Here is a 20979-nt window from a genome sequence, read left to right on the forward strand (position 1 = left end):
GGCCAATATAATAATCATATAAAATCGTAATATTGGCTAGTGCCATGCTTACATAAAATCTAAAATGTTTCTTAATAACGGTCACTATGCCTATTAGGCTATAATATGCGAATTTTATGACATTATTATGTGGGCCAAATAAATGTATAATTCGTATAAGAAAGAAACCACAGGAATGTGTCAAATTTTCTTTCCTTGTGTTGTCAATAGTGTGCCGATTTCTATGAATGTCTACTCCATCAATAAGTAGCCTATAACTATATCAGTTAAGTGCTGCGCCCAACCTTGGCAATGGAAACCTATAACTTGGAGACAAGTCGAAGTGACGCGCTCAAAATAACCAGGTTACCACTTAGCAGAAGCCCATTTTGGGGAGGTCCCAGCACGAGGGCGCAACACCATATATCTAATCCTTCCAGCGCTTGGTGTTGTCGTGGTCATATAGCCTACAACTGGGCAATAACATCTGCAAGTCCGTTTAGAGAATGGATATTTTGAGGACCGTCGGCGGTGCGTGCGCACGGGGGTCGCTCAGACTGGAAAAAAATCACATTTATCCTTTAAAAAAAAAGCTTAGGGGAATCACGAGTGCTACACTGTTGCGTTTTTCTTATTTTGGAGAAAACAAAATTTCAAGTTATTTTGAAAGAAAATGGTGCAATTCGTCCCCAAGGATATTCTTTCTAAATTTGGGGATTGTGCAATACCAGCGCCACTGATCAAAAAGAGGGGCGGTGGTGGTGTGATGAGCAGCAGCGAACTTCGACTTAGCACGCATCTCCAATCTCTCCCATACACTCATCAAGCGAGGGTTTTGCTGTCCAAGGGATGCGGACGAGACATCACGGATCCTACCGCGTTGCGCGTTTATGCTGAACGTGTTTGTGACATTGGAGAATATCAGGTAAAGACAACGTTAGTTCTGTCAAACAGTGAATATGAATAGCCTATTATGGTTCTGTAGATTTCCTTGAATTGATTGTTGCGCCTTCTTGTCTGGATAGGAAGTAGTCGACAATATTGGGACAATTAATTTGTGCCAACTGCATTTTTTAATAGGATATACTGAATGAATGCTAAACTACAAAGGATTTAGGCTATTTTGTTCATCATTATTCATCATAATACACTTTTAAATCAAGGACAAGACACAATTCCTCACACAATTATAGAGTGCTCTGAAATCAGTGTGTGCCAGAGTCTGGGTCTTTGCGGGCAAGGTGAGTCCTCATTCATTCAACTGGCCTACAAAGTCCCAGTTTCTGACTCATGTGACCAACACGTTCAGAATTTATTGCAAGTGAACTGACAAAATATAGATTCTGTACTTGTGAACTATTTCGCACTAATGCAATTTGGGGAGACGATATGCACTGCACACTGCCCCGAATATGGATTACCTAACCAAGCGTATAACTTTTTCGCAAAACGCACAGGCCTAGTTTAAGGGCCTCACAGGGATTGGTATCAAAAGATCAATTATAACACACAATTAATATATAGCCTATAATGTTCCTTATTCTAGAAGTGAGAGGGTCAAATTTAGATTTTTTTTCATTGTTGTAATACGATTGGCCTAGAAATTATGACTAGTCAGCAAAACAACTTTTCCAACACTGATCTACTGCTTTTACATGAATTCATATCAAGTCCATATGTTTTCTACATGTGACATGTGGGCTTAAATCTCCATGACAGGCCTACATGTGTTCTTCTCAACATTTATCAGACCTACATCTTGGAAATAGTCTGGAAATGGCCCATAAAAAAAACGTCTTCATGCAAAGATGCAATAACTTTTATGACATCTCTTAACAGTCTACTTGGGAATACTTTGTACGTCTAAGACAAAAGTTCAATTCAACTGAGGGGGAGAAAAGTCTATCTTCTAATATGCTTAAAGTGCGTTAGTCATAAAAGTAGCAGTGAAGTCAGTTACCAAATTAGCGGCAGACATATTTTCACCAGCCGAATGCCATAGTCTACATACCCCACTAGTGAATTTAGCATCTATTCCCTAAATGCTTTACGTAATTAATATTAGGAATGCTGATGGTGACGTCTACATGCTCAAATGACACCTAGGTAAGACATATGCTGAAGCATGTGTTTTATTTCAAGATGAATGCAATACTATCTAATTATTATATATCGAAGTATAATGATCATTGCCATAGTACTCTCTACTATTTAGGCCTACTATCTCACCATCTGACTAACATCAATACATTTCTTTACAGTGCTGTTTTTTTTACAGTTTAAGTAGGCGGTGTTCTTCTCTCTCCTTTAAAACAGACTTTGTTTATACAAGCCTGCCATTTTAAGCTACAGTTGTGACAAAGCTGCGGCTGCGGCTATTTTACACATCAGTGTACTTATTTGAACACTTAATTCGTTTGCTATCGTCAGTATAAGGACAAAAGACAATAAACCTTGAAGATTAGCATTTGTCAAACATTATCTTCTAACTGGAGAAATGATAGATCATCTTGAAAATTCACCTCAAGCGTGAACTGAGTTTTCGAGTTTAAAAACGGAATCAACTAGATTACACCCTCAAACTAAGTGAGACGTTATCATTAACTTCCCTATTGCTCTGTTTCAGGTCATTTTAAGATATATGTAGGCCTATGCTGATGTACATCCTACCACCATAAAGATGAAATGACTAACTACAAAACTAAACCAAAAACATTGCATGACACAGCTCCTCCTCAATACCAACCAGGAGAACAGTCAGTATGAGTGTGAGAGTGTAGAGTGCCTAAGTAGGAAGGTTTGGGAGGCTGGTAACACAGGCCTGGATTGAATAAGCACCATGGCTATGCTAGACATCTGGGATATCCACCAAGAGTGTTGATTTAAGTTGGGATATAAACAGTGCTCGCTGCCTGCCAAGCCTTTCTCAATGGCATTTTATATTGTTCCAGGTCCAGTCAAACTCATCTCGCGACTTGCAATAGTCTTTGTAATCACTTTAACTAGACCATATCAGTCTCTAACACAGGCTGCAGCTGTAACTAGGCCCGGGCCTACACTACATGTGTGAGCATATGCCAGGGAATGCTTGTTCAAGGTATGTCAGGTCATTGGATTCGTTCGTCGAGTTTCCAACTGAAACACAGCAATTCGAAAGCCATAACGTATGTAATATATTGTCAATACGAAGTAATTGTGAATACAGCAAACTCCTCTAATTCAAATGGCCTAGGTTGTGTTTACCTTGTCTGCTACAGTAAAGCTGAAGAGCTAATGAACTAGACTAGGGACCCTTCTGAGAAAGACTGAAGCTCTGAACTCATTCAACCCCCTTTAAAATGCCTGCGCTAATCCCAATAAAACTCAGCCATTATAAATACACAATTCATAAATTGCTTTGTGTGAAATATGCAACCCTCTAACCCCATCCATTTAAACTCAAAAGTCTCATGTGTTGGCCTATCGACAGGCTGGTTGGTTCTTCTTTCGCCTCTGTTTGTTGTTCCGAATGATCCAGCCACGGTTCTGATGGTACCCAACTAATCAAAGCTGTGAACCCACTCCTCAGCCAGTCAACGCCACGGTTCAATCTCCAAAAAGTTGGAACAGACGTAAGAGAGAGGGAGAAAGAGAGAGGGAGGGAGAACGAGAAAAAGGCAGCAAGAAAAGTGAGGGACTTTTAGGGGCAGCTGTGTTTTATTAACCCAGTCATAATGCCCCTAAAAATCCTTATTGCTCTTGCAATGGTCAACAGAATCTCCTATAAGAACAAGTCTCTGTGTTATGGGCGACACGCTCTTATGGACATATTACAAGCTCTATTAAATCCATTGGTCACATTGTCAAGTCCCTGAAAGATGTTCAGACAGTCTTGAATCAAGTTGGAGGGCATTGAAAATTGAATGGAAAATGCTTATTTGTTATTCCCAACTGACGCATTTCGACATTACGGCCGTCGTCAGGGTGCTTTCCTAACTTGTCAATGAATTAGTCAAACAAATCTAGTTAGATGCAACTCTGCCCTCAGACGTTCTTATCCGAAGTTCACGGCTCGTTCAAGGTGCTACATCACGATACAGCAACAGTTCCAACCTAGACAGATATGTAAGAGAGTTTTTAATGGGGGAAAAAGAAACAGAAATAGATATTTAATTTAATTGTTATTTGTTTTTGTTTATATTGCATTTGTTTTTAGGCATAAGGGCAATGAAATGTACCAATATTTACGTATAGTTGCATGTTTTCCTAAACTTGGGTCCCAGGAAAACATAGAATTTCTCATTTGGGTCCCAGGCTGAAAAAGTTGAAGAACCCCTTCTTTAGATGAGTGGGATGATTCAAGATCAGAGCACACTTTGCCCAGACAGAACTATAGACATCTTCACTAATGATAGCTATGCGCCTATGGAACCCTGACCTGTTCACCGGACGTGCTACCTTGTCCCAGACCTGATGTTTTCAACTCTCTAGAGACAGCAGGAGCGGTAGAGATACTCTGAATGATCGGCTATGAAAAGCCAACTGACATTTACTCCTGAGGTGCTGACCTGTTGCACCCTCTACAACCACTGTGATTATTATTATCTGACCATGCTGGTCATTTATGAACATTTGAACATCTTGGCCATGTTCTGTTATAATTTCCACCCGGCACAGCCAGAAGCGGATTGGCCACCCCTCATAGCCTGGTTCCTCTCTAGGTTTCGGCCTTTCTAGGGAGTTTTTCCTAGCCACCGTGCTTCTACACCTGCATTGCTTGCTGTTTGGGTTTTAGGCTGGGTTTCTGTACAGCACTTTGTGATACCAGCTGATGTAAGAAGAGCTTTATAAATACATTTGATTCAATTTGATTGATAATGATAGCTATGTACCCTGCAGGTTGGCAGGATGTCATTATCTCCCCAGTCTCCATTGTTTAACATGCAGACAAGTGAGCTATATGTCCTTACGTTTCTTGACTTTGCGCCAAAGGCCAGACAGAGAGACGTTCGAAGGATTCTGATCTGATCCGGGTTGTGGTGTGGTGGGGTTGGAGAACTGTCTGAGAGGTGGAGGCTGGCTGGAGGAGGAGACGGAGAGGAGTGCTCCTCCGTGGGAGAACTGTCTGAGAGGTGGAGGCTGGCTGGAGGAAGAGACGGAGAGGAGTGCTCCTCCGTGGGAGTGAGTCATCGCCTTCGGAGGCTATTCAGTGAGTTCACTCTGGGAGGATCGTGATCCTTCGGTTGGTCGGTGAATCCGCCGTCCTCCTCGCCACAGCCAGAGAGGGGCTGGGAAGGAAAGTGTGGGGGCCTGGCTGGGCTGATGACTCAGGGCCACGCACCGCACAAGGAGTGAGGGAGGAGGGGAGGGAGGAATTACTCAGCTGTATGAGATTCCACATGCTCTATCACAGGACAGACACTGTGCTTCTACTAGGCTCTGAGGCTCTGTAGAAGTCTGTTCTTAGACAGAGTGGTAATGGCAGTGGTAAGACGGCTAAGGGCCATTGGTTTCCATTGAAGAGGAACAGAACAGAGAAGTATATTCTCGTACTCGCACTTTGAAACAAAGTCATGCCCCCCTTCTTATTGAATGAATTACGTCTTTCTATTACAGCAAGTCGGTGCAGGTTTGAAGCTCTGCAACTCCAGCAAAGTAATTAAGCATTGCATGCTGTCAAAATATTCCATTACAAAAGTCTTGAAGATTTGGGAAGTGTCTCCGATGACTATCTAGATGCGAGGGGGAGGTGAGTTGGGCCGTTTATTGTCCAGTTCTTCCTGTTTCTTTCTTGAGTGATGATGCTCCTCCTCCAGCTCTGTCATTGGAGAAATCCTTTCAAATAACAAAGCTTCATTGAGTGATGATGACAAACATTTCCAGAAAGAGAATGTGAGTGATGAGAGAACTACCTGTGTGACATGCAATACGGACTCTCTATGCGCCCCCCTCTAGTGTGAGTCATCAGGCCTAAAGACGCCGGGCTGTGAGTGGTGAATCAGGTGTTGATAATGGCCGACAGGTGGAGGCTGGTGTGTGTTGGGTGTGTGTATTGTGTGCAGTGTGTGCATGTATTGTTGCGTGCATGTATTGTGTGATGTGAGTGTGGAGGGAGGTTATGATGTGTGTGTCTCCATGAAGGGGGGTTGATGTTGTGTGATGCATGACTCAACAGGAGAGAAGGCCACACCCATGGGACGAGCCCAGGCTCCCTTCAGCGGTGGCATGGGCCTAGATCTCACTGACTATGGGTGCCATGGTTAAAGTGTATTGGCCTAACTGATGGCGCTCAAACACTTGAAGAGCCACTCAAATCCTGCACAAACACTCCGACACAAAGGCAGAGAGGCTGGGCGAGAAAGTGGAGCACACCTTCACCTCCGCTGTATCCCCCTTTATAAATAAACTCTTCCAACCTGATTTCAGCCAACCAGCTACTGAGAGTCTGGGCCCGTATTCACAAAGCGTCTCAGAGTAGCAGTGCTGATCTAGGATCAGGTTCCCCCTGTCCATACAATCATATTCATTATGATCTAAAAGGCAAAAAACTGAACCTAGATCTGCACTCCTACTCTGAGACACTTTATGATAGGGACAACCCAGAGTAAACAGAACGACTTAACCATGTGTTGCATCTCCATAATGGTAATTTCCTCCAGTAATTACTAATCATTAAAGGTCTCACTCCCAATCACCTGGTTAGTGTTTATAATACGGTCTGCCTTGGTAAATTCCCATCATTCTGAAATAGCCTGATTGTGTTTAATTGGAGCATTCACTAAACAGAGTCCACCCACCAGCATCAACAAATCCAATGTATTTTAACAGCAGGGAACAATTTAATCCGCCTCCATATATCACCATTGTAAACAACCAAGACGCAGAGCCCAATGTTGCACAATGAGCCTGAGTTGAGGAGGAGGAAGAGTTGAAAGGTCAGGTAAACACTTGTCCCAGGCTTTCCCTGCCTTTTTAATCAGGACTCCTGTCCATTTCTATCTTGGTTAGATCTCTTGACTTATGGCTGTGTACACTAATGCTGCACTTCTGGCGGCTCCTTAACTCACTGTTTGGTTTGTTTCATATGGACGGGAATGTCAAGTTGCTTGTTGGCCTGGAGGCTTGTGCGCTGAGTCGCCGACAAAGCATGGAATGAATCCTTTGCAGGCTAATGGGCGGGCCAACCTTTTCCAGTGTTTGTCATGGTGAGTTTGTTTGCATATATGCGTACCTCATATTCATATTCAGTGCAAACTTTAGTGCTTGTGTGTTTCCATTCTGTGAATATAGGTCCTCAAAGCCCAACGTGGTCCAGTTTCAGAGAAAACTGCCCCATTCAGCACAAATATTATGGAAGACCATATAGATACTTCTCCACCCTCCTTGTCCTCGCCAACCAGCCATGGGGGAGATGCTGACAGATTTCTAGTTGTTTTCTGGCAATTTGGGGTCAACGATGCATGTTAGCAAACCTCGCCGGCTCTCTTAGTTTGCATTGCAAAACCAGGAGGCACCCGACGTGCACCGTACACAGCACTCTGTTGGGTGACTGGCATGTGTCTGATGATGCTTGATGCTTTAGATGTGGTTGTGGCCGTTGAATGAGGCGTTCACAGTAAATTAAATGTTGTCAGGGGTCTGTATAGCTTTTACGCTAAAACGGACTTCGCAGAATAAGGCACAGATGCTCAACCGTTCAAATCTCTGCACACTAAGGGGAGACAACCTTGCTACCTCAAATAGCCTCCTGCAGTCTTCAAGGACTGGTGAGTGGGGCTGGTGAACTTAATGAGATTTTCATGGTTTCTGAAGTATCTCTGGGATTTCTCAGTCGGTCTCAACAGCACAGCATGAAGCTACAGCTTGAAGACCCACGGTCTAGTCCTCCTTGTCCAGCCTGGCTCAGTTGATAGGACGACATGACCGGAATCCATCTTCCTCAAAACCCCTCTTACATTACGTTAGAAAGGTCTTCCGCCCCTCTGAAAACTGTCAATGGAGCTCCTTCAAAATCACAGAGAAAACATGATTGTTCCTCTTTGGTCTTTATGTTGGCAAACCCCCTTCGTCTTGAAGGAGAAGCAAAATCCATGTATAGTCCGTTTCAGGGGGAAAATGTGTGTGTAGCACAATGGTTCTACAGGGCCGAACAAAGAGCTGTTTTATGTAGGCGCTAGATTGAGGTCTGTGGATCACAATGTGACAAGGCAGACCTCAGAAGACGCTTGCCCAGCAGCTAGTGATGTGCCTTCTTATTCTTGGAGCCACTCTCTCATTCCAGGGCATGGAAACCCTTGGCCTGGCCATCCATATCCGCCCAACTCCAAAACCCACAGTGCTGCCCATGTATAAGCAAAGAGGGCAAGTGTTTTTTTTCATGACACCTACATTTCTTTTTCTTTTGTGGACAGCATCCTTCGCTCCCCCTTTTGCTTTTTGTTATTCCACAAGTCTTTGTCTTGGCCAGTTCCTGTGCACATAGCTCTGTGGGATCTGAGGCGTCACACACTGTGGGGATGTTTTTTTGGTCATGTGACCTCTAGAGTTGACACTGGCATCGATCCTCCGACCGTCTGTCCGTTTCACACTCCAACACTGCCAGTAGGATCTTTTGACTTCCTTGACTTCCCTTTTAGTTTGTAGTGGAGTAAAGGGGCTTTACAGCGCTTCTACATTGAAACCCTGTTTTGGAATGCTTTCTTTAGATCAGTGGTCATAAACAGGTCGATCTCCAAGGCATTCCTAGTCACTCGCCAAATATTTCTGGGAAAAACCCAACAATAAGCCTTGCGTTCCTATTTTTTATTTTTTTGTCTCACGCTGTTGTTGGTAGGTGCACCCGATTCAGCTGCCCTGCGCGCCAGGTATGTGATGTGTTCCCATTTTATATGTCTGAAGGTAGAAACTCTGCCTTCCCGGGGGGAGCAAATCAAGTGCACTATAGGCCTACCAATCAGAGGACTGTCTGCAGTAACATAGCAGGCATAAAAGAAAGCTACAGCAAAGGTGATACAGATGGTAGTGTGTACGGCCCAGTACATCACTGGGGCCAAGCTTCCTGCCATCCAGGATCTATATACCAGGCGGTGTCAGAGGAAGGCCCCAAAAATTGTCAAAGACTCCAGTCACCCAAGTCATAGACTGTTCTCTCTGCTACCGCATGGCAAGCGGTACCGGAGCGCCAAGTCTAGGACCAAAAGGCTCCTTAACAGCTTCTACCCCCAAGCCATAAGACTGCTGATCAATTAATCAAATGGCCACCCGGACTATATACATTGACCCCCCCTCCCTTTGTTTTTAGACTGCTGCTACTCGCTGTTTATTATCTATGCATAGCCACTTTAAAAATTGCCTCGACAAACCTGTACCCACGCACATTGACTCGGTACCGGTGTCCCCTGTATATAGCCCCATTGTTATGCAATTGTCTTGTTACTTTTTGATTTTATAACTTTTTTTTATTTTCGTTTATTTAGTAAATATTTTCTTAACTCTATTTCTAGATCTGCATCGTTGGTTAAGGGCTTGTAAGCATTTCACTGTAAGGTCTACACCTGTTGTATTCGGCGCATGTGACAAATAACATTTGATTTGAAGACTGTGTCCCTTTTTGGTCAGTGTCAGATGAGGACCCTAAGTCTGCTGCTCTCTCCCTCCGCTGAGACTGACCATCAGATGCAGGCTCCATCAGCCTAGTAAAATTGTAATTATTGAAGCGTATGCTCATTCAGCTGTGCCTCACAATAATACAACAACTGATCTATTACCGGTGTGATCATATAGCCTACCTTAAATGTTGAAATATAATTGTAAAAAAGGGTCTGAGAAGCAAAGCCAATATGCAGTGATAACGTATTGGGCCTATAGCCTACTGCACAAACCTCATTACTACAGTACTGTTTTTAATAAGTTAATGTTGCCTAGGCTTACATTTTTAAATCATGTACAAAAAAAAACGGTTGAACAGTAGATCTCGGCTTGCATTTTGACTCAGAAATTGATCGACTCAGAAAAGGTATGTGACCACCTGCTTTAGATCATTCCAGATGATCCCTGCCTTCTTCGTCTTTTATTATTCCTCTTCATCCTCTTCATTGTCTTCATCTTCTTCTCAGTAAATAGGTTTTATTCAGTAGCCAACTGTTGCATCAATGCATGCCACCATTTCCAGAACATGGCTGTAGATTACTTCTGAAGTCGAGTAATATTTATGATGTAACACACCACACAACTGCAGTCTTTCGAAGCTTTAGCAGCCTCCGCCACGGCCATTTTAGATATATAAAGTTAATGAAGAAGTTGTATTGGAGTAAACACTCCGTTCCCAGAGCTAGAGAGAAGAAAATTTATGTAGTGCCGTAAATTGAACTCAACTTTGCCTCGTTCATGAACCCCCCCCCAAGAAGAACCTGTTCCAACAAGCGAAACACTTTCCAGCTAAGCTAACACAAAGGCCCTTTAACGTAACATAAGATCATTGGTTTTCAATTATGAGATACCAATTTAAACCAGGTTAGCCTCTGTCAAAGTCTGAGAAACGCTTGAAAAGTGTCGGACATAACCATATAAAGGTATTTTCTCTAAATACTTTGATACAGTGCTTTCAGAAAGTATTCACACAACTTGACTTATTCCACATTTTGTTGTGTTACAGCCTGAATTTAAAATGGATTAAATTCAGATGTTCTGTCACTGGCTTACACACAATACTCCAAACAGACAGGCCTGGATGAGATCTTTAAGGTCAGGGCCCTCCGCAAGGCTCACAAAATCATTTTAGACCCAAGCCACCCCCTGTACCCGGACTTTGAACTACTCCCCTCTGGGCGCAGGTATAGGGAACCCCTCAGCAGGAAAAACAGAACTAGACAATCATTTGTGCCAGGTGTGATATCCCTCCTAAATACCTCCGGCTAATGTTCCTATCGACTCAGTAAGGCCAGCAGGCTAGTCTTTTTTCATTTTTAAAATGTTTTATTGGTATGTAACTGTTATGAAAGTTGTATTGTCCATTTTGTTTTGTATTTAAATGCCACTTTAAACGTGTACATGACACTGCAACAAAATTTCCCCATGGGGACAATAAAGTCAGTAAGTAAGTAATGTCAAAGTGGAATTTTTACAAATGAATTAAAAATAAAAATCTAAAATGTCTTTAGTCAGTAAGTATTCAACCTCTTTGTTATGGCAAGCTTAAATAAGTTCAGGAGTAAAAATGTGCTTAACAAGTCGCATAATAATTTGTATGGACTCACTCTGTATGCAATAAGTGTTTAGCATAATTTTGTTATGACAACCTCATCTCTGTACCCCACACATACAATTGTGTGTAAGGTCCCTCAGTCGAGCAGTGAATTACAAACACCGAGACCAGGGAGGTTTTCTAATGCCTCACAAAGAAGGGACACCTATTGGTAGATACATAAAATAAAAAAAGCACCTTTGAGCATGGTGAAGTTATTAATTACACTTTGGATGGTGCATCAATACACCCAGTCGCTGCAAAGATACAGGTGTCCTTCATAACTCCGTTTTTGAAGAGGAAGGAAAATGCTCAGGGTTTTCACTATGAGGCCAATGGTGCCATTAAAACAGTTACAGAGTTGGCTGTGATAGGAGAACTGAGGATGGATCAACAACATTGTAGTTACTCCACAATACTAACCTGAATGAAAAGAGTGAAAAGGAAGCCTGTACAGAAAAAAAATTATTCCAAAACATGTTTGCAATAATGCACTAAAGTAAAACTTCAAAACATGTGGCAAAAATGTTAACATTTTGTTCTGAATACACAGCGTTATATTTGGGGAAAATCCAGCACAACACATCACTGAGTACCAGTCTTCATATTTTCAAGCATGGTGGGTGTCTGCATCATGTTATGAATATGGTTGTCATTGGCAAGGACTAGGGAGTTTCTTTCGGATAAAAATAAACAGAATAGAGCTAAGCACAGGCAAAATCCTAGTAGAAAACCTGGTTCAGTCTGCTTTCCAAAAGACACTTGGAGACAAATTCACCTTTCAGCAGGACAATAACCTAAAAAAGGCCAAATATACACTGGAGTTGCTTACCAAGACGTCATTGAAGGTTTCTGGGGGGCCTAGTTATTTTCTTTAACTTAAATCTGCTTGAGAATCTATAGCAAGACTAGCAATGATCAACAACCAACTTGACAGAGCTTGAATAATTTTGTTAATAATTTAATAATGTGCAAATATTATACAATCCAGGTGTGTAAAGCTCTTAGAGACTTACACAGAAATACTTACCACTGTAATCGCTGCCAAAGGCAATTCTAACATGTATTGACTCAGGGGTGTGAATACTTATGTAAATGAGACATTTCTGTATTTCATTTTCAATACATTTACAAACATTTCTAAAAAACATGTTTTCACTTTATCATTATGGGGTATTGTGTGTAGATGGGTGAGAATAAAATCTATTGAATGCATTTTGAATTCAGGCTGTAACACAACAACATGTGGAAGGGTATATATGAATACTTTCTGAAGACACTGTATATCTGACAGAAAACACCTTCACACACACACACACACACACACACACGTCGACCCTGGGTGTCTGCTGAGGTGTTGACGGGGGGATTGGCTGCCGAGGAACAGAGACTGCAACCAATTAGCATACAGAGTAGTGATGTAGCCTCGAATGCCCTCTGGTTAACAGAGAGGATAGCATGAACACACCACACTTTCTCTATTCTCTCTATCTATCTTCATCTCTTCCTTTTTCTCTCTCTTTTTCCTCTCCCTCCTCAGGTTCAGACAGTCTAAAGGCCTTGTGATCCGACTGAGCCCTGGCTTTGTGGGATACTCTAGGACTCCAGCATTAAGATAATGAGACAGTCACGGTGGGGCTAGTTTTCCAGGAAGTCAACCGGAGTAGTGAGAATCTTTAAACTACTCTCAAGTCTCATTCAGAGAGAGAGAGCGAGAGAGAGAGATAACCCTGTGGTGGGCGTAAGTAAGAGGATGGATGGTTTAATTGGGCGAAGAGAATGAAATGGATTCATTTCTGGTTTGTTTAAAAGGCGTAGTAGTAATTAGAGGTGGGAACAGAGTAGTATTAGCAGCAGAGGTGGGAGAGAAGTGAAAGCTCAACATTTCCCATTAGAAACGGCATCTAGGCCGGTCATGTGTGTTAAATAGCCATCTGATTGGCTGACTGACTACTGTTGTGTAGGTCTGTTATACTGTACAGAGCATTAGGTAGTCATGAGCTTAGAGAATCAACTCCCTTGTAAACCAGATGACCATCTCAGTGGGACTCGCCAGGTTAAATAAAGGATAGATCAAATAAATAAAGGCGGCACTTTCCTCTCATGCAGGCTGCAGTTTACTATGGTGTGGAGTGGGACATGGGATGGGATGGCTGGGTGAGATTTACTACACTAGTAGAGTTACAAGGGGCTGGAGTGAAGTGGTGCTTTTCTCTCTCCTCCCTTTTTCTATGCAGCTGCCTGGTATGTGGGTCACACCATGATTTTTTTTGTGTGTGTGTGTGTAGTGTGTTTTCACCTGCCTGTATGTATGCTCCTCTATTCGTGTGTGTCTGTACCTCGGCGTGTACGTGTGTGTGTGTGTGTGCTCGTGCGCGCTCCTATGTGTGTATGTACCTCTCGCCAGACAGGGGGAGATATTTAAGTGTGACACGCTCCATGGCCTGTTTGCCTTACTCCGAAGCCATCAAGAGAAGTGTTCACATCCCTCACCTAGGCCAGGGAGGAAGGATATTTTTGATGAAGTGGAGGGCTGAATTTAGGCCCAGGCATTCTCAGTATCTGTCACCCAACTCCAATAGATCACCGTGCAGTGTGTTGCCCTGAGGAAGTGTGTGTCCGTGTTTACTCCCTCCCTCCCAGGTTCAGGTTGCTTTGAGCTGAGCCCAGTAAATATACACAGTGCCTTCAGAAAGTATTCATACCCCCCGACGTATTCCACATGTTGTTGTGTTACAGCCTGAATTCAAAATTGATTCAATTGATTTTTCTTCTCACCCATCTACACACAATTCCCCAAATACTTCCAAAGTGAAAACATGTCTTTAGACATTTCAGCACATTTTTTGAAAATGAATTGAATGTTAGAATCACCTTTGGCATCAACTACAGCTGTGCGTTTTTCTGGGTAAGTCTCTAAGAACTTTGCACACCTAGATTGTACAATATTTGCACATCATTATTTTTTTAATTCTTCAAGCTCTGTCAAGTTGGTTGTTGATCATTTCTAGTCAACCATTTTCAAGTCTTGCCATAGATTTAGTGCCTTATTGCAAACAGGATGCATGTTTTGGAATACTTGTATTCTGTACAGGCTTCCTTCTTTCCCCTCTGTCATTCAGGTTAGTATTGTAGAGTAACTACAATGTTGTTGATCCATCCTCAGTTTTCTCCTATCACAGCTATTAAACTCTGTAACTTTTTGGCCTCATGTTGAAATCCCTGAGAGGTTTCCTTCCTCTCCAGTAACTGAGTTAGGAAGGGTGCCTGTATTTATGTAGTGACTGGGTGTATTGATACACCATCCAAAGTGTAATTAATAACTTCACCATGCTCAAAGGCATATTCAATGTCTGATTTTTAAAATGTATTCTTCATCTACCAATAGGTGCCCTTCTTTGGGAGACATTGGAAAACCTCCCTGGTCTGTGTTGTTGAATCTGTGTTTGAAATTCACTGCTCGACTGAGGGACCTTACAGATAATTGTATGTGTGGGGTACAGAGATAGTCAAGTCAAAAACATTGTTAAACACTGTTATTGAACACAGTGTGAGTCCATGCAACTTATTATTTGGCTTGTTAAGCATATTTTTACTCCTGAACTTATTTAGGCTTGCCATAACAAAGGGGTTGATGACTTTTCAGCTTTTCATTTTTAATTAATTTGTAAAATGTAGAAAAACATACTTTGACATTTTGACATTATGGGGTATTGTGTATAGGCCAGTGACACAAAATCTAAATTTAATCAATTTTAAATTCAGGCTGTAACACAAGAAAATGTGGAAAAAGTTAAGGGGTGTCAATACTTTCTGAAGGCACTGTACACAGTGACACTTGCTTTCCCTTCCTAAAGTGTCACTACATTTACTTCCCTACTAAGCTGGACTACATCATTTCAACTTCCAGTATGTATTGAGCTGTTTGGATGGACTTTAAAGTCCTCAGGTTGTGGTGCTCATGTACTGTATCTTCGGTCGACTACAGAGTATGTTGAATATGGCAGGGAAACTCACTGCGCTGTATGTATTTTTGAACAATGCCATAACAATGTCATCTGCCCTGTTTAGAGTGGTTTACCAGATGGCTTCCATGGTGTTTCTCAACCTCCACCAAATAGGGAATTGCCATTGACAGCAAGTAAACAACCAGAACACCAACTGCCGCCAATGTAAACACCTTAAGGTAGCATGTGCCTCAGCTACATTCAAAACTTCAGCAGCAGTTGTCAGGTAAAAACAACATCCTCCTTACACTACCTCTCAAATGCTACCTCTCACAACCCAGAGTCAACTCTTACAATCTCGATCCCAAAATGTTGAATTAACGTTGAATGAATGTATTCTCACTGTATACATATTATCCGTATAGGCTGGGTTAAAGGTCATGAAGCATCCAGTGACGGGTGGAAATGAAGACCACACAGCTTGAAGAGATCAGGTTGAAGAGGGAGGACATATTTAACTTGTGGGTCATAGGTCAAAGGCTGAACTCTCTCCCTCTACCTTTCCATCTCCGCTGCTCTCTTTCACTCTCACCTTTCTCCTTCCCTCTTTCTATCACCCCACCTCTCTCTCTCTTTCTTTACCTACATGTATACTCCTCTCTTTTCCTCTTCTGACCCCCCCTCTTTCTCCTTCATTCTCACCCTCTCTCTCAGCCTGGCTGTTATTTCTCCATGTGTTTTGACTATGTGCTACCTGAGCTGGTCTGTGCTGTGGGCCTGTGGCAGGTCTCTGGCAGGCAGCAGTGTCAAGTTGGAGGGAGGCTTGGTGGTCTGTGTGTGACATGGAGAAAGGCCCACCGGCACCGCAGCAGCCCCGCTGAGGCCAGGTCTACAGCTGTCCCACCCTGCCAGGGCCTCTGCTTACAGTCACTGTGAGTTACGACCGTTGCTCCTTACTCACACACACACACACACACACACACACACACACACACACACACACACACACACACACACCCTGTACCAGAGGGCACGCACACACCCGTACCAGAGGGCACGCACACACCCGTACCAGAGGGCACACACCCCGTACCAGAGGGCAAACACTCTGTACCAGAGGGCACGCAAACACTCTGTACCAGAGGGCACACACACACACACACACCCCGTACCAGAGGGCACACACACCCCCCATACCAGAGGGCACGCACACACACACCCTGTACCAGAGGGCACACACACCCCCCATACCAGAGGGCACGCACACACACACCCACACCCCGTACCAGAGGGCACGCACACACACACCCTGTACCAGAGGGCACACACACACACACACACACACACACACACACTGAATAACCCCCACCAGCGGCCAGACGCACACACAGATGAATGATCCTTAACAGAGGACACACACAAACTCCCAAAGTCCTCAATCATAGGCGTGTACGGGCCCAGCATACATGTTTATGTCCACAGATCAATCCAGCTGATCCAGAAGCAGCCCGACCTTGACCTGACAGATCAACAATGCTCTCTCTCTCTTCATTATTGGCGAGATGTTTGGACACAGCTTGTAGCAGGGTGATGAGGCCAGAACTATTGGATTTCATAACCCTATAATACTATAGTCCAATCATTGAAATGCTTTACTTTAGAACAGAAGCTTTTGCTAATTAAATCAATACAATTGTCCTGTTGTTTGTTCTACAGCAAGGAGAACATCCCCTGAAGGTGTGTGTGTGTGTGTGTGTGTGTGTGTGTGTGTGTGTGTGTGTGTGTGTGTGTGTGTGTGTATTTAGTGTAGTCGCAGGTGTTGTGTACATATGTGTTCATGCATATATGTGTTTGTCAATGTAATACAGAATCTCATGCAACAATTACCGGATGGAATGCTCCTTGGTCCACAGGAGAGGATGGATGGAGAGAAGACGGATGGAGACTAAAGATGGATGGATAGAGGATAGAAACTAGAGATGGATGGAGAGAGACTAGAGATGGATTGAGAGAGGCGTGGGTGTGGATAAATGGCAACCCAGACCATACACACCCACTCACAGGGACCTAACACCACTCACAGGACTGCTGCTTGGTCCACTGCTACCACATGCTAAAACACTTAGATACAACACACACACACACACACACACACACACAAGATAGCAAAATGCTCAATGTGACGTTCACATTCAAAATACATTCCCGAGACACAGACTACCAGTCAGAGACATAAACACACGTTATTGTGTGTGTTGTTGCCATGCGATGGTGATGAGCAGCACATGACATGAATGGGGCGTGGAGCCCAACCTCGTATCAGACAAAGGAGATACACAGAGAGGAGGGAAGGGGAGAAAAGGAGAGGAGGAGGGTAATGGGGTAGGAGGGGGGAGAGGAAGGGGACGTGCCGCCCCAGACTGCAGTCATGAGGTCTCCATCCCGTTCGACACGCCGAGTCTCGTGGGTAAAAGGCCATAAAAACAAAAACTTTGCAATATAGCTAAAACCCCCCTCACATACAGTCAAGAGTTACAACACACACACACAGGAACCGGACTGCGTAGATCAATGCCATTCGCCCCGGGAGTACCCCTTTGGCTTTGAGTTGAGGAAGTCCAGACAAGCTATTTCACACACGCTGTTCATGTGATCCCATAAATTCACTTCCTTTTCTGTATGTCTTGACCGAAAAGTTGCATTTGTCAATAAAATGTTTGATTTGCAAGTATATAGTGTGTGGGAGTCATTATTTTTCTTCACTTAGGGGGGAATTCATGCCCTTTCTATGCAATCCTCTCTATGCATATTCTGACCTTGAATTTAAGCATGAGGAAACTCCTGACAGCCAGCTATTCATTTGGGCTGGAGATCATAGATGGAGGTGTGGCAGAGATGTCTACAAATACGCCGTATTCTGCCCGACTTCACTCACCTTTACTTGTGAGGAAACCATGAATAAGGTCGAGCACCAGTCGGTTCCAGGTGGGAAAACCGATAGAAATAACACCATTCTCCATGCACTATAACGTATACATTGATAAGAACTAGGTAAATGAGCAATCCGTTTGGAGAAGGGGATTGTAATTACAAATAGCAATTGCTTTAGATAATTTTTCCTTTTAATCGCTGGAGATTAATGTGAAACCAGTCAAGTGGAAGCAAACTGAAAATCATATTAACATGATATGCATTTTGGCCCCTTTTCCACAGTGAAGAAGGCTATAAATATCTGTGCCATTATTCAGAATTTTAATTGTATATCTTCATAATGTGCCGGGTTGAAATTTGGAGACCCAAGCTATAAACCTCTGTAGCGCCGAACCTACCGAGTTGATTTATGAGCTCTAGAATGTTTTAATTATATGGCCAGGCTTTTTCTCCGTTTAATTATTATAATTTTTTTACGATTTGTATCATGTTAGGTATTAGCCACTATTGACAGCCACCGTCAGTTAATTCCACAAACATTTATAACTGTCACTTTAGTGTTTGTTTCTTTGAATATGTACATTTGGCATCGTTCCTTTACATTCCATTCCGTTTACCTTTCTTTCCTCTGTCACGTGCATGTAGTTGTTCCTGAGGGTTGCTTGCAATAGTGGATCATATTAGGCTAATGCTGTACAGTAAGTTGAGCTATGTAGCCTACAGTGCATTCAGAAAGTATTCAAACCCCTCGACTTTTCCCACATTTTTTTACGTTACAGGCTTATTCTAAAATGGATGAAATAATTTTTCCCCCCTCATTAATCTACACACAATACCCTATACTGACAAAGCAAAAGCAGGTTGTTAGACATTTTTGCAAATGTATTAAAGATAAAAAACAGAAATACCTTTACATAAGTATTCAGACCCTTTGCTATGAGACTCGAAATTGAGCTCAGGTGCATCCTGTTTCCATTGATCATCCTTGAGATGTTTCTACAACTTGGAGTCCTCCTGTGGTAAATTCAATTGATTGGACATGATTCGAAAAGGCACACACCTGTCTATATAAAGGTCCCACAGTTGACAGTGCATGTCAAAGCAAAAACCAAGCCACGATGTCCGTATAGCTCCGAGACAGGATTGTGTTGAGGCACAGATCTGGGGAAGGGTACTAAAAAATGTCTGCAGCATTGAAGGTCCCCAAGAACACAGTGGCCTCCATCATTCTTAAATGGAACAAGTTTGGAACCACCAAGACTCTTCCTAGAGCTGACTGCCCGGCCAAACTGAACAATAGGGGGAGAAGGGCCTTGGTCAGGGAGGTGACCAAGAACCTGATGGTCACTCTGACAGAGCTCCAGAGTTTCTCTGTGTGGAGATGGGAGGACCTTCCAGAAGGACAACGATCTCTGCAGAACACCAATCAGGCCTTTATGGTAGAGTGGCCAGACGAAAGCCATTCTTCATTAAAAGGCACATGACAGCCCGCTTGGAGACACCTAAAGGACTCTCAGATCATGAGAAACAAGACTCTCTGATCTGATGAAACCAAGATTGAACTCTTCGGCCTGAATGCAAAACGTCATGTCTGGAGGAAACCTGGCACCATACCTACGGTGAAGCATGGTGGTGGCAGCATTTTAAACATGGAACCTGGCACACGGATCACGACAACTTGACCGTTGTCATTAGTTCCATGATTAGTGAGGAATAGGTTATTTATAGGACTTTTGTTCAACCCCTATTGTATACTTTCTCACCTTTCAATATTTCATGGTTTGAAATATTGAATATGGCAACTTTCAGGATGAATCAAACCAATGTATTGTTTTATTCATCAATATATTTTGTTCGTAAAGGCTCTCTAAACCTGTTTTTTTTATGATTCATAAATACTTCCCTAATCCTAAATGATCTACAAGATCAGGGGTATTTTTAAATCTACCAATTGGTGCAGAAATGGAGGGGAATGTGCATATATTTACTGAAAGTCCCATTGAATGAAAACTCCATGAGGAAACTTGTTGGCCAGCAAGTGGGAGGGTTTTCAGTGGTTGAATTAAATGTATTTAGTGTAAATAAGGGAGCCACTCCCAAAGAACCCCTTGCACACCTGCATAAGGTAAGTCTGAATACCAAATACTGCAAAGTGCTTAAATGAAAATGCATAGATAGGAAAGCCATATTAAAGTCTGAATCAGGCCCTTACTTTTTCTAACAGAGGTAAACTCTCAATCTCCTATCTTCTGTGTCAATATTTTTCTGTGTCTCAGTGAGTGTTTACATGCACAGTAATAATTCGATATTAAAAAAGGTAGAGATGCAAGAAATCGCTCTCAAACAGTATCTGCGCATGATCACGGGTTCGCTTCACGCTGTTACCGAAGTTGAGCCTCACTCTTCAACACTCTTGGTTGCTGTGGAAATTGACCCCCTATATGCCGTTTACTTTCTGCATCTACTTCGTATCGTGGAGTCTACCTTTAAGCTGATTATGGCAATACACAGAGTTTGGCATAATGTACTCTGATTATCTTAAGCCTAAAGCAGATGTTTATCTCTCAATATCAAATCATTTCTGAGTAACAATGAAGTACCTTACTGTGATTCTTTTATTAAAATAGTCAAAAAGAAACAAAAATAGCTCCTTAGCAAAGAGCAATTTCTGCGAGTGGTCTGAGTGGGGAAGGGACTGAAAACTAGCTGTTATTGGCAGAGAGGTTTGGAACTATTTTTTTTATTGGTCTATTAACTAATTTACCACCTGGGGATGTCACCAGGCAGGCCAAAACTCCATCCCACCAAAACAGGCTGAAATTTCAGGCGGTCTTTTCAAACCGCTCTTACACTAAACTGCCTTGTAATTTTCACAGCATTGTGGTGAGGGAGGATGGCACT

At 42.8% G+C, this 20979-nt stretch overlaps 1 long non-coding RNA gene across 8 annotated transcripts; it reads left to right on the forward strand.

The window, feature by feature from the left end:
• Positions 1–421: 421 nt before the first annotated feature.
• On the forward strand, positions 422–17878 carry LOC106564649 (uncharacterized). 8 transcript variants are annotated; one of them, XR_006757948.1, is made up of 5 exons: positions 422–904; positions 5575–7163; positions 15272–15433; positions 15573–16079; positions 17016–17878. It is a non-coding gene; the product is annotated as an uncharacterized lncRNA (long non-coding RNA). The 8 variants fall into 8 exon arrangements; XR_001319516.2 differs by having other exon boundaries at positions 427–904; positions 7061–7163; positions 15272–16079; XR_006757946.1 differs by lacking the exon at positions 5575–7163 and having other exon boundaries at positions 435–904.
• Positions 17879–20979: the final 3101 nt, after the last annotated feature.

Source organism: Salmo salar, chromosome ssa12, assembly GCF_905237065.1.
Source record: "Salmo salar chromosome ssa12, Ssal_v3.1, whole genome shotgun sequence".
Classification (NCBI taxonomy): Eukaryota; Metazoa; Chordata; class Actinopteri; order Salmoniformes; family Salmonidae; genus Salmo; species Salmo salar.